General features: G+C 24.3%; 1 protein-coding gene across 2 annotated transcripts in view; it reads right to left on the reverse strand.

The window, feature by feature from the left end:
• The window catches only part of LOC112598783, a 114,712-nt gene extending 102,811 nt beyond the window's left edge, over positions 1-11,901 (reverse strand). Inside the window, exons 1-2 of one of the 2 annotated variants that reach the window (XM_025345407.1) lie at positions 11,694-11,901; positions 2,668-2,709 (exon numbers count right to left, since the gene is read on the reverse strand). The gene's annotated coding sequence lies outside the window, so the exon portion shown is untranslated. The remainder of the gene's footprint in view (positions 1-2,667; positions 2,710-11,693) is intronic. The other variant, XM_025345399.1, reaches the window with a different exon arrangement.
• Between the last annotated feature and the right edge of the window lie 12,151 nt (positions 11,902-24,052).

Raw genomic sequence — 24,052 nt, forward strand, 5'->3', positions numbered from 1 at the left:
GACATCAAAAATACCAAGATACAAGATAATGACATTTTTTTTTGTTTTTATGTAACACAGTAGAAAAGGGTATAACATTATTTATTCAGTCAGTATTATATATGACTATAAAGTTATACATATACACGAGTTAACATTTTGAAGAAAACAATGATGCATTTTTTTTCAATTCTAAAAATATAATAAACATTTGAATCACTCAAAAATTTCAAAATAGTAAAACCAAAACATCCTTAAGTCTTAACACAATATTTACATAAATAAAACGTATATTATGTTCGTCTCGTGACATTATATTCGACATGCATTTATAAAAAAGGTAGGTAAGCAAGTACCACTCTGCTGTACATTAAGTATCAAATGAGTCACTACAAATTATTATAAATGTATTAAATTTGAATTCAATGATATATTATCGAATATACAAAAAACGACCATGAGCAGAAACAATTTATCAGTCTGTAATGCCAAGAGATATGATTATTTAATATGGCTATTACATTCATTTATTTTACTTTAAGTATTAAAATAGATGAATAAAATGTTTTCTAAAAAAATTGCATTTATAATATTTTTAATACTTAAATATAATAACAATATATATTATACCATTTATATCAACTTATACAACTCAAGATTTAATAATATTTTTTTTTTTTTTAATGAATCAAAAATATTATTGTATGAAGTAAAATGTATAATAATATATTAATATATAACATTTTAAGTTCCCACAAATAATTTCTTTTAACTTTTAGATCATAGTAAACTAATCAGCATATGGTTATTTATCGTTTAAATAAGTAATTTTATCCAAATTGGAACTTAAAATGTTTATAAAAAAATAATTTTGATTAAACATTTTATTTTTTAATTTTATAATTTTAAAATTAATTAAATAGTTCATGAAGAATTTTGTATAAAATTTTCAAATCTCAAAAAAAAACTTTTACAAAAATAAAAGTTTTTTTTGGATTTTTTGTGATTTTGACGTATTTTGTCAAAATTATAACATCAAATTCTTATAAAAAAAAAACTGAACCCATGGATTTTTAATATTTTTTTATAGATACAAAATTAACTTTCATATATTTTCAAAAATTTTGACCCAATAAATAATTTTTAGTCGAAATGCATGAGAAAAAAAAAAACAAAAAAAATTTCTTATGCCCGTAAATATCTCAAAATAGTTAAGCAATTAAATGAAAAAAAATATATTTTCTTATGATAAAAATTGTTGATATATTTTATTGTTGATTTATTATTTAACGGGTAAATTACGAATTTCGTAAACATTTCAACTTGAAAATCGCATGAAAAATTAATTTAACTTTTCAGAAGTATTATTTTTCATATATAAATTTGAAAACTAATAAAAAAATATGTATTTAATTTTTAAATCTTGGGTAAAAATAAATAAATGTTCATGAATTTCTAAGTATAAAGTAGTATACTCATTTTCACGATTTTTATAAATTTTATCGAAATTCTAACTTTAAACGCTTTTTAAAAAAAATTATAAAAATGGATTTTTGATACTTTTTAATTAAAAAAATTAACAAACTATGATCATATATGTATTAAATTTTCAATTATTTCTATTTATTAAATAATTTTTAATCAACATTTACAAAAAAAAAACCAAAAAAACTATATGTCTATAAATAACTCAAAAACCATATAAATTTTCGTTATAAATTTCAAGTATTTAAAATTATTTATTTCCAAATAAAAAATAAAACGGATTTTTTCAAAAAATGGATTTATGTAAAAATATTGTCAATTCTTAATTATTTAAATTTTTTTTTCTCATTTATAAATTATTATTAATTATATATTATTTATTATATAATTAAAGGGAAAGGATGTTTAAGTTTTATCTATCTAAAATACAAACTAGATACTATTTGATATCCAAAACCATTCCTATTTTTAAAAATTGAAGCATTTTATAGTGTACCTACTCACTACTCATCCACTAGAAAATAAAATAACACATCACTGTAAAATCAATATATTCATCGCTCAGCTCAAAATCTAAAAATATGTGTGATGAATGCAACCGCTAGATTCTAAATGAAATATTAATGTTACATAAGAAAGCATCAATATATAAGAATTTATAGAAACAACTCTTTATGCAATTTAAACAACACGATTAGTGATGTCCACTGTTCACACAGTTAAAATTACAATATTAACTAGCAAAGATTGAGATTTTTTGATGCAACTATTATAAAATATTTCAATTATAATAAATTGTATATATCTTTTAGACATTATCAGCAATTTATAAAAACAAACAAATCATAAATTTGTAATATTATCTTATTTTTTAATTCCACTACCCGAAAAAGTCTAATGAAAATACGTGCCCGTGCAATGTAACTATAATAGTTTTATTTGTGAATCATGACCCATTGTTATTTATTATTTAATAAATGATTTAATTTTTTGGCAATATTTATAATTGTACATAAATACTATTTTGTACAATATAACGTAATACTTAATTAAAAATGTACGAACTATTTTTAATAGTTCTATGTTTTCCCAACCTAGTACCATAAATTATATTAAAATACGTCTAAAAATGGCTTTACCATAGGATGTATGTTACCGTAAAGTCTCTATAAAATAAAATATTAACTGCAAATAAATACTGACTAGGTATAGGTCCAATAAGGATTGGTGGAGTAGTCTTTCATTCTGAAAATAATTCATATTTAAATTAGTAGGTATATTGCAATCGAACATAAATAAAAAGGAATAGATTTTTTAAGATATAAATTAAAAATTTGGACTGAAATATACTGTTTCCGTTATGAGTTATTTACCGATACCAGTAGTATAGGAAATATTAACATACACTTACGCGTATTCATAACATACACTATTTATTTAGACACCGGATAAAAGCAAAATTTAAGCCACTGTTTATTATATTATGTTGTTATGTATGTATTTTTAAATAAATATAGATACCTGCTACGATTAAAATTAAAAACCATTTGAATATATTTGATTACTATTTGATAAAACTAAAATGAACCATACGATGTAAAAATTCAAAATCGAATATTAAATGTTGATTTAGACACACTTAATATGCAAAATCAAATTGACAAGGTAGTAGGTACACGTATTCCTATGGGTGTAGTGTATAAAGTAAGTTATTTGAATTACTTTACATAAAATGTCTCTTAAGCCCTAGACAAATTTAAAAGCGAGTAAAATTACCCAACCTATCGAATTTCTTTCATTATAAATATATTAATATAGATTTGGTGTTTTAGGTATTACTTATATAATTAATAATTATTTGTAAAATCCAGGTTTATATTTAATAATATTAGTTGATTTACTCGTGCTTCTAAATACTGATGAAGATAACTCGTAAAAACACAATTATGATTCTTATTGCAAATAAATTATTTATTTCCTAATCTTTTTCTTATCATCTTTTTTTATCCTTTTAATTACATAGCTAGGTTCTACAGTATCGATATTATGTAATTAGCTCCTACGGTAGTAAAATTCATAATTTTTCAAACTTTGATTATCCAAGTTTAGGTAGTTTAATCAGTGTTTTTAAGTATAATCCACTTGATATGAGTTCTAATGATGAAATATAGTCGATATCGTTTATTTAAGTTTTTATATAATTGTTAATTTTTTTAATTTATGTTATCAAAATATTTTTTAAGTTACAACACAAGTTTTTTCAACACAATGCCATTTATAGTCTATAATATATTATTATGCAAATTATAATAACTTTAAAATAATAATACATTTATTATAAAATATGATTATAGTAAGGGTATACTAAAAGTTTTGTATTTATATTGAAATAATTAATTTTCTTGAAATTATTTAGTTTATAGTCTTTTTGCTTCATTATTTATCAGGTATTTATTTTATGTTGATTAAGAATCGCTTGTTTTATCACTTCCTGAATAATGTTAAATTTAAATAACATCCCTTTATATGGTAAAATTCATAATATATTTATATAAAACTCATCAAGTACAGTGTTTTAATTTTTTTTTTATCCAAGCTTAAGAAGGATAAAGTTTTAAAGGTAAATTTATTAAAAAGATAAGTAATACATTTAATCTCCTTACAACTACAACTACCCAATCAAAAATTACACAGAATCTTGAGTTTAAAAAACCAGTCTTTCTTACAAGTGTATCGATTCATTTTTATTTATTATTATTTTTTTTTTTTTTTGAAGTGTAATGTTTAAAACCATTATGATGCAATATTATAATTAGTTTTTTTTTTAGTTTATTTATAATTTAGTAATTAAGCATGAAATATGACAATTTATGTGCTACTATCAATATTCATATACATTTATAATTTTAACTTCGAGCCAACATAATTATACGTATATTTTATGCTTCTATTTTTTGAGTATTTTTTTATTTGTTTAAATATATTTATTGGTTGTCTTTGTATAGATGTTTAAAAGTTATAAAAGTTTTCGAAATTTATGCAGTAAAAGTGTTTTAATTTAGAACAATAAGATAACTTATAATATATAGAATATACTTTATAAGGTTATTGAAGTTTTAGTTGCAATTATTTTTATTAATAATTTAAAAAATAAGACACCCTTGTAGCAGACAATAAAGCGATAATAGCAATATATGAAAATCATTTAATTGCTTCGACCAATCTCCAAACTCACCTAGACCTTATTGCGCAATTGTACTCCAGATGGCAAATAAAACTAAACCACAACAAGTCGGTACACATGACTTGTACGCTAAAACACGGAACTTGTCCACCTGTATCTGTGGACAGCATTCCTATTCCGTCGTCTGACACCGTCAAATACCTAGGCCTGACCCTCGACAAAAGGCTAACTTGGAAACAGCACATAAGGTCCAAACGACTAACTTTAAATTCTCGTTCTCGCTCCCTCAAACATCTCTTATCAAAAAATAAATTCACTAAATTAGGAACTATACTTCTCATTTACAAGTCATTATTAAAATCCATTTGGACTTATAGATTAAAATTGTGGGGATCAACCAAAATAACTAATGTAAACAAAATCCAGACCTTCCAGAACATCACCCTACGCAAAATAGCAAATGCTCCACCGTATGTATCCAATCTAACCCTCCATAATGACATGCGCATGAAAACAATCGAAGAAGAATCTGTAATTTATTACAAGCGTTTCTTTTCACATCTAGCTAACCACTTAAATCCACTAATCAGGAATCTAAATACAGTAACTTTGCCCGAAACACCTCATCGTCGCCTAAAAGGGAGATGGTGCAGGGATCTATCCAATGATCTATTTCTCGGTGTTCACCTCACTCTTATTCTCCATTAAGTCATAGATTAACATAATCCGTGCTCATGCCAAGTGTTGCTAATGAGTGACTTCTTACCCCCGTACTACCCTGTGTTTTCTTTCTCTCTGTAAATACGCTTATTATGCTTTTAGTATAGATTGTGTAACTCTTATAAAAAAAAAGTAAATAAATAATAATTTAAAAATGGATTTAAAAAATATAAACATTATTTTATTGAATCCAATTATTACAAAGGGTATTAAACTATAATTTATATGTTTACATTATAATATCATATCGTATACTTCTAACATATTAACTCAAGTAAATGATTTCTAATTACTATCAAACGTGTGAAATTATCTAAATGCATACAATACATCTATCTTTAATATGTATTATTTAAGTCAGTTTTCTAAAGATAGATAAATAATTTAATATTGTAAAAAGAAATGCTTATGTAACCATTAATTAAATGTAGTTTTCCAATTTTACAAAAAAGTGCATACTATTATATACTATAAAGATACTTATAATTACATTTTTTCATAAAATATTTTTTAATTATACAAAATTACAAAACTAAGATTGACTTAAAATCAATTTAAACATTTTGAAAAAAAAATAACACACTATTTAAATCGTTTTATTTCAAATTTAAATCTAAGTTGAATTTAACCATTATTCACAATTTATTTCAATGGTGTCAATTATTATTTTCCAAGCAGCTATGGCCATGTATAGATAAAAAAAAAATTCTTCAAATAAACCTAGTTAAAAATAGAAAGTTACATAATATATCAATATATATTACTTCGAAACACTAATTTTTAGTTTTTTTATTTCAAATGAAAAATATTAATATCGGTCGTTTTAGTTCTATCTTTTTTTTTTTTTGCTGATACTAAAAGAAGTAAGAAAGCTCAGTTTTATAATACATTTCTCAAAAATAAAATATTTATGGAACATAATTATTGCCGTGCATATTGTTTAGGCTATAGGGCGTGTTGAACTTTAGGAATTACTACGCTGCTAAAGAAATATATATAAATACATAATCTAATTACTCGATTCACAAAAGAAAAAAAACAAAGAGTAACTATTATTCCAAAAAAATCTTTTTTTTCATAATTTTACTTCAAACAATTTTTATTTAATAAAACATATCATTTTATACATAGCAAGACCATAAAGCTTTTTACTTGTTTCGTCAAGAAACACATTTTTATTTCGTAAAATAAGCATTATTTATTTTCCTTAAGATATGAATTTCGTAAAATATTAACTGCAATCTTTCAAAAAAGTGACATTAAAATTGCATATAAATAATATTAAAAATATAGAAAAAGCTAAATGAATATTTCCGTAAACTAAACGAATAATGATTAGGCCTTACACTTTATTATTGCATCACATTATGTCCCACAAATATTATGGTACTGAATCAAAAAGTTTTAGTTATATGATCATTATTATTAATTAAAAATGTTTGAATTTCTATATTTTAAATCACAGCTATGATATGCTATGATAATACATTATAATAATTTCATTGAAATTTTTTATTTTTTATAAAAATATAGAGTTTTATACTTTTTTATAAATATTTTGTAATATTATGTATACCGAATTTAATAAACTTTATTAATTGAATCCCTAAATAAAAAAGTTAAAAATTAATTACTTTTTTAATAATTAAATCTATAAGGTTATCAATTTTCATATAAATCTCATAGTATAATAATATATTGCTAAGAGTTTTACGTAAAATAATAAATTTAAAAATTTACCTACTGTTACAAATTAAAAATGTATAAAATTAATTAATATTGATAGGCTGATTAAATTTACAGTTACACAGAATTAGTTTACCTACATTATAAAAAAATACTACAGTTTTCCAATATTATATTAGTTATTGCATATTGCAATATGTGCATATAGGTACCTATATTTATTTTCAATCTACAAATATTTGTAGATTTCAATAAATTATAAAAATAATATTTGATTATTTACAACATATTATATTTAATTTATATAATGTAAAGCACTTTATTTTTTTAGCGTTCGTATAGAAAATAAAAATTTATCACGCAGTTAAATAAAATAATCTTTGTCCCAAATGTACAACTTATAAATACACAATTCTCCAAATTTAATACTAAACAAATAGTTATTATGTAAATGCTATAAGAATGCATACAATAAGTTATGCAATGTGGCTAGATACATGAATTACTGTCATTTGCTTCGACTTTTAAGGAGATATAATTTACCTACGTGCTTTTTAAGTTTTTTGCTATCGATTACGTAAGTTACTGTCTCGTTTTCCGTGGGTTCGAAAAATAAACATTTGGAAAACAAAATTCACCGGGTACGATATACGAAGTAGGTAAACGTTTCGCCCACAAATAGCGTATGTAGTTATATTGTTCTACATGCAATTCTGTCCGTCAACAATTCCGCATTTTCAAATTATATCTATGTGTCGACATTCAACGAATGGACCTTTCCTATGTAATATATTATTATTATATGACCGCGGTCGTTCCCTCGTGATCATCATCTGTTTTTATACACTGGCATATCGACGTGGTCAATTGCTATCGCCGTTTTTTATTTATTTCAAACTCCAATATTATTATAAATTCGGTTTATATAGCAATACCATAGCTTATGTATTCGAACGATCTCTTCACGATCTAACTTACTGCACAAGCTCCTGTATACAAATCATATATTTTGCTGCAGATTCTTCAGTAATACAAATACATACGAAAATGAACGTCAAAATTTCTCAAAAATGTCACGAAAGTAATTTTTTTGTAGCATTATATAATAATAATTTATAAATACCTACATCTAAAAAAAAAAAAAATAAATAACTAAATACGTTATATTGTTTATACAGCTAGTAGCTACATATGTAGCTTTTTAATACAGAAACTATTTTTTGTTATATTACAAACCATTATAAAAACATGTAAACACTAGTCTCATTATGCGTAGTCAATATCGTTTCATACAAAGCTGCAACTTCAACGTATAAGAATATTTTACAGATAAACATTTTTTAAGTTATGTAATAGAACAGCTATTGATATTATGTAAGCCGTTATTTTTTACTTAATGTTTGAAATAAAAAGTATAAAATCCATTAATATTTCATTGTATATAATTTTTAAAAAATATTTCAATTCTAAGATCTAATTAATTCAAAAAAAAAAAATAATAATAATAACTAATTAGAATATTATAACTTCACAAATCGGCATTTCTGATACTATTTGCAGGTTAGTTAGCTATTTTAAAATATTTTCCATGAACTTATGAAATAAAATAAAATGTTGGCATTACCACTCTACTTGTCAATGCATTGAACATTCACTAGATATTGGTAATTATGACAGTTTTCAGTAATAAACATTTACGCGTTGGGTTTGGTAAGTCTTTTTACCACTTATAATGAAAATTTAATTTCGATTATGCAATATAGTTTTATCGTATAATTTTAAGTATGATATATTTATAATTATTATAAATTTTTCAATTTATCCATTATTACAATCATTTAAAAACCATTGAATTCATTCTGTCTTACGATAATTTTATAATTATTAAGTTCCAAATTCCATTTTTAATTTTTTTATATATTTTATATAATATAACTTTTGTACATACTATTTCAAATAAATAAAAAATGTATTTATGATTTAAAATATATAATTACTATATTATATTATGTATAAATGTATAACGTTTTTATTTATACTTTGTAAATGTTATACAAAATATTAATAAACAATTAATTAAATTATTAAAGTGAATATTAAAAGTAATTAAAAGCATATACCTAACTAATCTAACCAGTAACTATGTTTCACAACAAAATATTTTTTTAATTTATTTGAACCAAAACATCTATATTATATATTGTATATTTTATATAAATGGTATTAATATTTACGTATATTTGTGTCAAAACAAAACCATGAATTTAATTTATAAGTTTTCATGATTTGTAAAACTATGTTTGTTTGGTAATTACTTTTATAGTATAATAACTCAAAATACATTATCTATATTCGTATACATTTACTTTACACTGAAGTTAAAATTAACTTCAGTAATTTATCATCAATTTTACACGCATTTTATCGTTTACCTACTCTGAAAAATGTATTATTTTGTTATTCATTATTATCTATAATTTGTATTTAAATTATATTATATTAAATATCCTTACTTAATTAATAATTTATAACAAATATTAAGCAGGTTGTACTTACATTGAACGTTTAAATTAAAATATAATATTTTAAAATTAAGAATGTAGTGCATTATAAATTTAATAACTTATGAAATTGTATTCATGTAATTTTTTTTAACTTAACAGGTTCACTTAATTTACAAAATATGCATAAATGAATTTAACAAATAAATTTAAAAAAAAAAAAAAAAACAATAAAAAATACTAAATAAATAAATAAGTACTAAACAGATACTTATTTGTATTTATATAAAAGTTTTGTTTACCAATTATTTTAGAAATAAACCTAGATATAACTTTTAAACCTAACTTGAATTGGTTTTGTGCAAATATATTTACATATATTTATATACATATAATTTATATTGTGTATATTATTAAATATATACTTTTTTTTATTTTTATTTAACCTTGTGCGCTTATTTGTATACCTTACATTGACTTTATTCAATATTTAGTTTAAACTATTAAGTTAAGTTTTTTTTTTATTTTATAAAAAAAATAATTTTTATAATCTGTGTAAAATAAATATACAAAGTAACACGTCATATAAAACGGCATACTCGAAAGAAAGATTGACACTATATCTAAAATTTAAAGTGGTAAAACAAAATGTTTGACTTTTATTTTATCATTTATAATTATTATATATACAAAAGCTTAAATAAATTTAATTTTATTAAAAAACGACGATTTCTGGTATTTATGAAAATGACATATAGATAAATCGATACATATTTTAACTTTAAGTTAATGTTATTTATTTAATATTACAGATAAACAGCAAATGACTGAAATTTAATTTGAACCCCTGGCAATTTAATTATTTATGTTTTTACTTCCTTACACAATATTAACCGAATGAAAATAGCAAATAAGGTTCAATATCCGCAAAAGATATCTAATTAATTGAGCTCTCTGAAATAATTATTTACTTCTACCGTGATTTCCATTGCCTGTGGCACATACATACGTATGTGTGAGCAGTTCAATAACCTATGATGACGATATTTGAAATTATATTAACCATTAAAATAATATAATTTTAGTTCGTTTGATTGGAATTTATGAAACAATCTTTTTTGATTCCAATTTACTTACAGTTTAATATAATTGTTAAAATCAAGATTTATATATAAATATATTTTTTAATCAAATTTTTTTATTAATACAATATTATATTTTTATACAATCTGATTTAATATTATTAGTGTTATTAGTACGAGTACTATCATTGAGTATATATAGTATATATACTATAATATACTCAATGGTACTATATATCAGACGGTACCAACATATTTGAACATTTTACCAATATTACTATGTACGTTTTCTATTGTAAAAAAATCATCCTATAAAATAATTTAATGTTGTTGATTTTTAGAACCAAGATGATTAAAATTTGACATAACACGTAGTGCACAATTGTCTTTTAAAGGTTAATGACATAACCAAAAAACAAAACAACACCCCCCCGCGTTGTCATCATTAGGTCGTAACTAGAAAACGAAATGATTTATCGTAAAAATAATTAATTATCGTCACAGCACGTGTGCAAAATAAATAAAATATAAATAATAATCAACGATCGCCCCACTCGAATCGAAAATGAATCGAGAAGATTAATACGCAATAGAATCGGTTACGTTTATTGCGGACCTCACGTACGACACGCGCCCAACCGAACGCGACACTCTGGTGACGTCGTGTGGCCGCTAATAAACGGTCTATCTAAATGCACCCCGTGCACCGTCCTATTCGTCAGTACCTGTAAACACAAAAAAACGTTATGCGCATCGCGGACCACGGGGACTCGGTCTCGACGGAAACGAGCGATTATCGGCGCTACGCGACAAGATCCCACGTCGTTTCAGACGATCCACGCCGAACAACCATCGACGCGGTTACGAAACCCGAGGTGGAAAAAAAAACCGAATCAAACGGACAAATTAACAAAGCGTGCATACGGCGTAACCGCGGCCGTTAACCGTATAACCTAATGTCGTGATAAGCGTTCCAGACTATTGCGTTTTTATGGCGCGGCGCATACGTGCTCAATATATCAATAATAAAATAATCGTGTGACGAGTGCACCTTACCTCCTAATGGCAACTCTGTATTGTAACTCGGCCGAAAATTCTTTCGAAACGAATAGAATACTACGACGTCGTAGTCGTCGTCACAGAACACGAACGTTCGCGGTCCCAGCGTGGACGCGGTGGTCGCACTCGTACGACCCACGCGCGCGGCGTTCACTGAATTCGGCGGTGGCGGCGGCAGCGGCGGCGGCGGTAGCAATACGCGTCGAGCAACTGGTCGGTTTTACGGCGCCGTCGGCCACACGATCCCTTCGAGCAGCGCCGCGCCGGAGAGGGGCCGCCGACACGACGGCGCGGCGTGGGCGCGTGACGCTTGCGCTTAGCACATACACACACACACACGCGCGCGCGCGCGTGTACACGCATTATATTATATGAATGTGTGTGTGTGTGAATTTTTTTTTAGTCTCTGTTCGCCTCTCACCCCATTCCGACCACCACAACTCACCGCCCGCCCACTTGCTCGACGCGTCCTCTTGTCAACCGCCGCCGCACCGCCACTACTCCTGCACACGCCACCTGACAGCCGCCCGAACGGAGTAAGAATATCCATTTTGTCTCTGGTCGGTCAACCGGCCGCGCATTGTTTTTGCATAATTCTTTGTCCGTCTGTCCGGGTTTTTTTTTTTTTTTGTCGTCGTCGATCCGGCGCGGGTCAGCGCCGCCGTCGGTGCGATTAGTGCAGGACTAGGATCGCCGCTGCCCACGTAAACGTCACGCCGTAAACACCGGTAATCGGCTTTACGATGACACCGCGGTGATAACTCCGTGCCCAAAAAAGGCGCGCGCGCGTTCCCCGCAGTACGCACGGACGGATCACCGTCTCCGCGAATGGTGATTACGACAATACTTGTATTCGCGTTTTCCGGTCGGACGTGAGATTCCGGGGAGCTTCGATAAGTTCGATGACGGAATCGCGGAATCGTATACATTATGCAGAACGCTTCCACTACGTGTAGTCGTTTTGTTTCATTTTCGTTTCTTTGGACCGCATACGTTTCTCCCCTTCAGACCGGATAAATGAATTATGGCCTTTTTTTGATACTACATTATATTCGGGTGGAACGGACGAAAAACCAATATCACAATATTCCTTATTCCTTTTTACCGTAGCTTACAAAGCGCGAGTTTCTGTACGGTATAACATTATATTTTGTGATTTTTTTTTTTTCTTAATCCGCGATTTCGTTAATTATTTAACGACTAAAAGTTTCTGAAATAATCCGTTTTGATTTACAGTGTAACGTGCGAAAAATCTAAATATACATAAACAACACCAATTACGATGTATATATTATTTATCGTTCATTCGTATTGTCTGCCATATTAAGACAGCTCTAGCGTTATACTCGATTATTTCGATCGATTCTATGGTTGCTCATCTTCTTGCAGAATATTCCTAATATTCTGAATATATTTTTAAAACGACAATGATGATATACGACCTCCACAAATAATTTTATGCCGCCACACAGTAACGTTATTATTGTGATTTGAATAAACATCTCATGAAATGAACCACTGTGGTGAAGTTCTCGTTTTTTCCACTCATATGCAAAAAAAAAATATCTGTTTAATATATAACTTCTACTTATTGTGTAGCAGATTGAAAAAGTATTTTATTTTTTTTTTTTATTTTTTTTTTTTTAGTAAAAATGAAATAGTTATGAGATTTAATAACAGTCGGTTTCTTTATTCCCTATACACTTTCATTCACCAGTGTTTTAAAAACGAATTCAATTTTATTTGCAACTTTTGAAATATTAACATTTTATACGATTATGCAATATGACATACAGAATATCTATTGTATATTTCCTAAAATTAAAAAAATAAATAAAATAAAAACAGAATAAGGAAAATGTATTAAATATGAAACTTAATTATTGTCTTTACGCAACTGTTTATACATATAACATTGTTTAGTTTTCATGTTTACCCAAAACTACTAATTGTTGTTGAAAATATAATTAATATCAAAACGTAGGTACTGCATATTCGTTTTATTAACTAACTTGTTACCATAAATGTAAATCAGATAATCGTGTATTTTTATAAGTTTATAACAGGATTATAAAGTGTTACTTGTACATAAAGGTGACCAAATTTCTACTGTGGTCACTACATATTAGTATTAGTTTCTCCTGTGTGTACTTCATGTATATCTCATAAGCATAGTACTTAAATTGGTACAAAATATTTACCTCTCATACTTAAATATTTGTTTTAGTTATAGTGAAATATAATTTATTATTAATGTAAATAATTGTGTAATTTATTTTATCTTTTATTGGTCTACTTTTAATCCTCATTCAACAATTGAAATAAAATAAAAACAATATAAATGCTACCTAGTTATTAATATAAACACGATTTGAATTACAAAATTAAATCATTAAGTAATATTGTCACAACAATTCGATAACATTCAATACAATTCAAACTTTAAACTCAAAAAATAGTTCATGTCAATAGAATTCTAAATTATGTATTATATGCATTATACAATGTGAAATTTTCAAAAATTTAAAATCATTCAAAATTCATATTTGAAACTGTACTATCAACGTAATACATTCTTAGGTCACCTAAGTGTTGTGTTATAACTTTCTGTTATTTTTAATAAATCATTGGACTCGATGGACCACGTTTTTCTATTCAATTTGATAAATTATAATATGACACCGAAAAATTAAAATAATTAAACCTGCCTATATCCATATGTAAATATTAGTTACTATTCCAAAACTTTTCTAATATGTCTTTTTTGATCGCAATATTTTATTCTACGTTAAATATTCCAATTGTCGTTGAAAACAATCTATCTCATTGGACTACCTATGGCACATAATAGTGTAAAATAATATAATTATTAACAATAAATATTGCTTTAATATTTTTGTAATATAAATATTATAATTTTACTCTGATTTCGTTTTTATATTGATTTTAACAGTGGTCATTTATATCTTACAGTGTAATGTGTTTATGTTTCATAACATAGGATTTACGTGTACCTTACGTTATATATATAAATATATATTGTTTTAGACACTAAAGTAAAAATTTAGCCCTTATCCGTGTCGTTAAAATGGTATTCATTTTAAGCTTGTTCATAATGCGTAAAATATAAAGTATAAATTGTCTCCCTTGGGCTGTGTAAGAATATTTACCAGTCACTAATCACTAAATATATTATAATAACATTGTAACTCTGTATTTCTTTTTTCACTTATAAGATTGCATCATTAGCATTACATTATCTTTTCAAATGTTCAATGTATTTTCAATCGACCAATCGAGAATAAAATTAATTATATTTATTTATTTATTTATTTTGATACATTATAATTCCATCAGGATTCAAATAATATACATAGCATAAAGTTACAGTTTTTACTTAAAATGTTAATGCAACCGTTGTTGGTTCTAGATTTTGCTTGGATACCAATTTTTCGATTCTCATTTTTTTTTTTTATTTCCATATTATAATAACATTGTATTTTATTCCTGTCACTTGATAGTTTTCCGGTACAATAGTTTCTATGTTTCGTGATGAAGTACGATCGAACACAGTCGTTATAGTGTTGATACGTTTTGAATAATATGATTGAGGGTGCTCAGCCTTTTTTTTTCATGTTATGTTGCCAAACTTTTTGTTATTTCCATTCCGGTGATTAAATACGATGTATTATATTTTATAGCTAAATTTTCACCTAATGCTTTTGACAATATATTATTAAAAGCATATTTTAATTCAAACTAAAACTGCATTGAAATTAACTTATAAAGTTATTAAAAAAAAAAAACAAACGCTTAAGTTATTTAAATCTGAAATCAAAAAAAATTATGAATTAAAGATAATTATTATTTCATACATTTCTAATGTAAAACTATTTTATTATTAAGAATTTAATTTATTGTTTGAAATGTTATACATGTATAAAATCATTTAAGCATAATAAAACACCGTTATACATAAACTGGTGCTTTTTTACAATTAATTTTTTTTTTTTTTAAGTGATGGGATTAAGTTGTTTAAATTATATAAATGTGTTTTACTACCAATAGTACCCAATATGAAATATTTGATAGTTAATTTTCATTATCTTACAAATAGGATTCAACAACTTAATATGAATGAGCGTCCTAAGTAAGTGGGTACCTATTTTTATCTACAGGTATTTTACGCCAATACATTTAAATTTTAATCGTTTCCTTTGATTTAGTGTTAAGATATTAATAAAGTTTATCCACGTCTAAAGAAGGTAAATTTGTGTTTAATTCTTCCTCTTAGTTAATTATTGTACATAATTTATGATTGGTGGTACTCAAAAATTAAAGACAATTTAATAAATACCTACTTAGAACTTTTAAGATTTTCATAAATTATATTTAAATTTAAACCTATTTAATTATTTTATAGATCTTTTTGTACCTATAATTGTTAGGAGAAAATATAGTTGATTTGTATAAAAGTAAATATCACTGTATGTGTCTATGTAACAGTTATGTATTTAGTTTTCAATCTGCACGTATCTTCGGATATTCTGTACTAACCACTCCATAAAAAATATGTAAAATTGGTAAACAGTAAAACTAAGCTGAATTTACGTTACTAACTGAGATTTTAATCGTTTATTTTACAAAAATTTTAACTGGAGAGGGCAATTATTTTTAGTTACAAATAATAATTATTTTTATTTTTAACAATTGACCAGCATTACATTACCAGTTATAGTATATCTTTAAATTATATCATAATAAATTTAATAAAAAAATAGTAAAATATTTTTAGACTTTTTTTTAATATTATTAATAAATTATACAGAAATATACATAAAAAATGAAATAATAAAAATAATACATAAAATATTTTACCTATTTTACCAATTGGTTGTATAAATAAGTAAATAATATACATGTAGCACTTTCCATGAATAAAACAGTAAGTATAAAGGCTGTTTAAGATAAGCAACAATAATTTATATTTTAGCTAAAAAAACAAAGACAAATTATTTAAATCAAGAAAAATATAAATTTTAATTAATTACTAATTAGTAATTAGTAATAGTATGTATATTAGGACAGATTATGATTCTGTACAAATATTTCTACTATTTTTGTCACAGTTATAAATTTAATTTCAAACAAATTTAAAATCATATTAAATGCAACATTTCAACTAATTTAAGATAAACATTTAAAATATAAATTTTTTCTTCAAAGTTTTAACACTGCATACACATTTTAAAATTGTATATAATTTAATACTTGATTAAATAACTTTTAAATATTCTAATAAACATTTTTTTTAATTGTATTTCTATTATGTATATACACAATACAAGTATGCAGGTAAATATTTTAAAATATCGAAAGTCAATGTTTTAAATATATTATAGTATCATTTATATGATTTAATACGACTATGCAATTGTAACAAGACAAATATTAATAAAATCATTTTAATATTTTGATGATGGTAAAAAATATTAGTTAGTAGATAATTTCATTCGAACAATTTAAATGGATATTCCGTGGCTAAATATTTTATAATTTCTCCAGAAAATACCTAAATACGGTTTGCCAATTCAAAGAGGTAAACGACTGCCGCGATCACGTACAGTTAAAATAAACGACCGAATATAAATTCAAACCTTGTTTTGGCAAGACGTGAGGATGGCAAGAAAAAATATGTGCATGTGAGTAGGTAGTACATTCTGAAACAATTCTAATCTCTACCAAAACCTTCATGGTATAAGCCCAATACAATTGCTTAAAGTTGAATTTTTCTTTTAAATCCAAACGTTTTTATAATTATAATTTATTGATCTTATCTACTTTAGACTTTTTTACGTGCAATTTATATAAATTACCTTTTTATTATATTTTATCAAAAGATGTAATAATGAAAAACAGAATCATATAAAACATGGATATAAGGCAATTAAGTGATTGGACTGCATAGGACAAAACTGTTTTAATATAATAAAATTATCTAAAACAAAATATTTTGATATTGCTCTTCGGGGACTATTAATAATTTCAGAAAATATTGAGCTATAAATATTTGTTTAATATTTACCACAGATTTTAAATGTTATTGCTTTTGAGTAAGCAAATATAATTAAATATATTTAGTAATTATTTATTATTTTCCTATTCCAAACCAAACTCAATGTTAATAAATTGCATTTCACAGCTTTGGAGATAATAAGGGTATCTTTTAAGCCGGTTAATGCAATTGTTATTAAAGGATGTAAAGACTTTATGTATATAAATAATAATGTTAAATAGTACATTTTACCAAGTTTTATTGTAAAGATTAATTTTTTTTTTTTTTTTGTTTGTTTAAATCAACCCATGAAAATGTCTTTGATGAATGATAACTATTTAAAACGTATAATACAAGGTGGTTCACAAATTAAATTAACAATTTTAAGTCAAGTTTTTTTGTAACCTATAAATATTAACATATTATATCAGTATACAACATTTAAATAAAAACTTTTTTTTTTCTAATATCTGAACTAATCAATTTTAGTATTGCATTAATGGTATTTACGATTAGCATAAATTATAGTTTATCTTAACAATTTGTTTATTTATTTTATTTTAACTATGTAAAATTATAAAAGGAAAAACTTTAAATAAATAAAATTAAATTAATCTAATATTTTAATATATATTTTATTGAAATAGAACTGATTTTTTTATTTTTCAGTAAGCCATTGACTTGAACACTAAACATTAGCTTAGATTTACATAATTTAATCATAAAATCAAAAAGTATCAAAATTCATAATTGAGTCCATTATACTAATCAAAAATAATGTATACTCTTATATCCCACGCATAATTGTATCCTTAAATACAAATTTAATATATACAAAAAAAAAAAAAAAATAAAAAAAAAATGATGTATAACATAGTGTTTACTAAGTTTTGGGCTTTAGAAAATTTTAAACATTAATATTATAAGAAATTACAACCTAACCTGAAAAATCAATTTATTATTATTTATTAACTTTTGATATATTTAATTGCTAAATGCTAATAATTAATGAATATTTTAATTTAGTTTTCTAATTTTCGTATTTTTAAAATATTATATTTTTCATTAAATCAATTTAATATAAATTTAAGATAAATTACCAGTTTTTTATATATAATATATATTTATATATAACGAAAAATATTTATAGGTATTGATATTTAATAATAAAAACTTTGAACTACGTGTGAATTCTCTGAAGTAGTTATAATATATAGGTACTTTACAAATTATATGGAATACTTTAATGTATTATGTTTAATGTTTATTATAGAAAAAAGGTATCATATCTTTTAACAAACAACTTTTATACCTATCAAACACAAACACAATTATCAAAGTAGATATTTTAAAGCAATGTGCACAAAGAAAAGTTGTTCATCCTCTTGTGTAAAGTAATTTTGCAAATATATTTTAAAAAACAAAATAATAGTAAAAACAATGAATATAAATTTAATAAGTAATGAATATATTTAATTTAAATAATAACAATCAATATTAAAGACGGATAATCATTTAGGTGTATGAGAACAATAATTGGACAATATCTATAAAAATATTTACATGACATATAATGGATAACATAATTATCATATTCATCGTGTGAACATCTGTTTATTTTCATTATAATATCTAAGTGATAGAAAAAAACGTGAAGTTTATCTGTCATAATATCTATAATACTATATATCTAGATCCCTTAGGTATAATTATTGTTACTATGCGATGTCAGTGCATCCACTTCGTTGGAAACTGCCACGGAAGATGTAATAATCATTATAAAAGCATTAAGCATATGGATACAACGAATAATCACAATCACAGATGATTTACCTGCACGTTGTTTAATATTTGCAAGTGACGGGAAAATTCAATGGTTTTTATTGTTGTTTCTCTATATTGTGAAGTCACGTCAAAAATAATAATATGAACTGATTTCATGTCCAGTGTCCACTTATCCTGCCAAAAGACAGTATGTACTGACTCACATGTGGGCAGTTGTAGTGGCACGAAAGTATGTTCGAACATAACTGGAATCAACAAAATATAATATCAGGACACAAAAATATTTCACTTAATTATTATCATTATATATTGAATCTATTAGATAGAAATATACGTAGGTGATTACGATTTTACATGCTTAAATGTTTATCAAACTAACTGAAACGTATTATAATAACCATTTTCGATACGTGATCAATGATTGCAGCATATAGCTGTTGTCTGATTATCCATTCTCTAATGAGCATTGATGATAATCTCCTTAAAAAAAATTAAAATAAATAATTTCCAAATAAACTCTAATGCCGCAGAAACTGTAAATTCTAAAGGACTAAAATCTATACCTATCTCTTGCGGCTTCGAAAAAACCTACAGATCCTACACTAGTATATCGAGTTCTACAAAACCGGTAATCTCTGTACAATTATCCCAGACAAATAACAGATATTCTATAAACTGTAAGACATACGACACGAAATTATTATTTGTGAGGCTGAGAAGTTCATGATACTATTTGTGTTAACCATGTATATTTATTGATCATTTTAAACAAATTTAATTTGATTCATTTAAATAATATAACTTAAAATATTTTTTTTTAAAACGATTAAATTTGTTAATTATAAATTTAAAATTCATTTTAATTTAACCGTTTTTGACTAATTAAGATAATAATAAAATAATGTACTTATAAGCTGTTTGGATTTTGTGGAGATTTTTTAAATAAAACCTAACTGATGAATCTCGCCAAATCTTCAACTGAAAGCAATGATGTGACAAAAGTTTCCATCTACAACTCTCGAGTAGCATCGTATCAAGCAGCATTACATACTCATGTATACAGTACACACAAACTCACACAAAATTACATACTCGCATATACTTGTCAAGACCTCGATGTGAATATGTGATGACTATGATGTACGTCAGCCAAGTATGTATAGCAATACATTTGTAGGATACAATTTGTTTCTATGCTAAGTACAAAAAGATGTAAAAAATGTTAAACGAATACCTACTTGAATACAGTTGAAAAATTATAAAACTCATAGAAACATGTGTATTCTCATTTGTACAGTAAAAAAATTCAAATTTATTTTACCACAAGTTCGAAATAATTTCTAAACATTTAGTAATAACAAGATGTTTGTTTACTATCTATATTATTAAAATAATTTACGAGCCTATTTTTTTTCTTTTATTATTATTTAACTAAATATTAACTTGTTTTTAATAAAATTTAAAAACATTATATTTAATATAAATTTGTTTTCTACAAATTTAAAAAATTAATTTATCAGCTTCAAACATAAAAGAAAACGTTCTTATAAAATAAAACTTTTTGAATTAAATTAAAAGTTAAAAATTACATAAATATTGAATAATATGATTTATATTTTACTTTAAGGAATTATTAATTCTTTTATACATTATTATAATATAATTTAAATATTTTTTGTTAAACAGTTCTTTGCTTATATTTCAGCTATAAAATATACACACCTACAAATTTTACATAAATATTTGGTTTACCCGAATCATGCTAACATTAAATTTATAAATAAAATACCTATCTATCATTTTAATTATCAGTCATGATTAGATTTACTCTCATTTTCATTTTAAATCAAAAATTATAATTGAAGATAAAAAGTCTTAGTTAATTTTTCGAACTATTTTACATTTTTATATTTCCACTATATCACTAATTATACTTAATAATAATTAAATTGTGGGAGTAATATAAAAGTAAGAATTTTTACTTAAATTAAGTTATAAACTATATAAATATGATATTTAAGACTAGTTTATTATTATGTGTTATTATGTGATATATAATAGTCCTTAATGTAACTATGTTAACGTTTAAACTGTATGGAAGTATATATTTTTAGTTAAATTAATAAAATATATACTAAACTAAAATATAGAATATATTTTTTTTATTATCAGCTTATACGTTAAAATGATTCTTAAATCATAACATTTCAGTATACAAAAAATCAAATAAAAAGATTTAAAATCAAAATCAAATATAAATCAATAACTAAATAAATATAATAATTCTAAATTTTCTCATACGATCATACTCCAAAGAACTTTTTGTTTTTTATTTCATACTCAGCTTCAAAAAAAAAAAAAAAAAAAAAAAAAACATAAAACCAATCTTAAATTAATTTATAAATTTGATCAATAATAGGTATTTGTATTCAAAAGTAAAGAACTAGTAAGATACAAATATTATAAGCGTGAATATTAGTATATGAAAATAAAGTTTGATTTGAATGATTTTTTAACAATTTATTCATTTATCTAAATAAAGTATAAAATGTTGATATTATATATTAATATATTATTATAGAATCGATTTAAGTATAGAAAGAATAGATATAATTTAAACTGCCATCATTGTATATTAAATTTCATTATAAATACATAATTAAAATAAATATAATATCATATGGAAGCCAAATATTTAAAATTTAAATTTCTCTCAAAGGGGTAATAATAAATCTATTAAAATTTTAAAGTTTTAATTTCTTAGACACTGTGTTTATCTATCATTTCTTTCTTTCTGGGTTTGGTTATATAAGCCTCTTGATAAAAAAATTTTCAACTTAATTCTTCACTGTTTCTCTATGATAAGTTTAATTCAAGTTCGAGGAATGGTAATTTTATCGGTTATAAAGTTTCACTGTAATAATAGACACCGTATCAAAATTTAAATTACATAAACTTCATTCCAGTTTGTTATCTGTGTCTTTAGATATATATGTATATATCTTATTCAAAAAACTTTAAATATTTAGATCAAATATACAATATATTATTAAAATATATAATACATTATACTATACTTTGTCTTAAAATATATAAATAAAGATGCGTAATAAGAATCATCAATAATATACAACACGTCATATTTTAATAATTTTTTTTGTTAAGTTTAATTAAAATTTAGGTATGATTGGAACTAATATAGTCATACTAAAGAAAACCAAAAAAAAATGATAAAAGATCAACGAGCATATTATATTTTAAAATCCCTATCGACCTTTATTTTGTTAAACTTGATATTTAAAAATAGAATTATTTAGATATAACAAAGTATATTTCAAGACAATTTTAATTTAAAAAATATAAAGAACCCTCATCACTGAATAAATCACTGTAATATATGTGTAAATTTGTATTCAACGATGTATTGATATATCAATGTATATAAAAGACAACTCTGATCGAAGACGATCTGTCAGCTTATTACCATATAAATAATATACATTCAAGTAATAATTATTAATTTACTAATTTATTTTAATGTTAATATTATAATATGAATTATAAATAGTTAAAATCATAATATTAATCTAAATATTTTATGTTATTATGTAAACTATGAAATATAATAAAGTAAGTAACTACGTATAACTTCCTAAACCCACCAAAAATATTTTTGAATAACAACAAAATAACCGAAACTTTTTTTATTATTATTTAAATATTGAATTCGTCCAAGTTCAAACTTAACATATCTATAAGAAAAATTATGTCTGTATATCTTAAATACTTTTAAATCAAACGAAAAAATGTTTATCAAAATGTATAGAATCAAAACTTTAAAATAATAAAATATATGAAATGTTTATACCTAATCTTAATGTACTTCTTAAAACATTAAAATATTTTTAAATGTTATAATGTGTATAAAAAAATAATAAATTAGAAATATTAGAAAATAATGTCATAAATTGGAATTTTTTTCGACTAACAAATTTAGAATAAAATGGAAATTTTTAATTTTAATCTTATGGAATGATACACATATGCTTACACAAAATACATTATTGTTAAATAAACACATTTATTGCTTTACTCAAGTAAAAATATTGGAAAAATAAAATGTTTTTAAATGAAGTATACACATGGCTTTTAAAAATTTATCATTAACGGTGGATATCAATACTAAACGGTCGTAGAAAATAATATGATTTAATTAACCCAGTATCAATACAATAATACAAGATATTACAGACAATATTATTATATCTGTAGGAGAGCCACACTTAAATTATCATTAAATAATTAATTCTTTATCTCACAAAATCAATACATATTTTTTTAACCCAATTACAAGGCAGTTTTAAAAACAGACAGACGTAGCATTATAAACGTGTTTTAAAATTTTTCATTATACCAATTGCAATTATATCATTTAATAGATTCAGAAAGAAAAAAAATGTTTCAATACTTTGTAATGATTAAACTTAATATTTATAAACGAATTTTCTACAAAATC

This window comes from Melanaphis sacchari, unplaced genomic scaffold (genome assembly GCF_002803265.2).
Source record: "Melanaphis sacchari strain LSU unplaced genomic scaffold, SCAv2.0 Contig0_pilon_pilon, whole genome shotgun sequence".
Classification (NCBI taxonomy): Eukaryota; Metazoa; Arthropoda; class Insecta; order Hemiptera; family Aphididae; genus Melanaphis; species Melanaphis sacchari.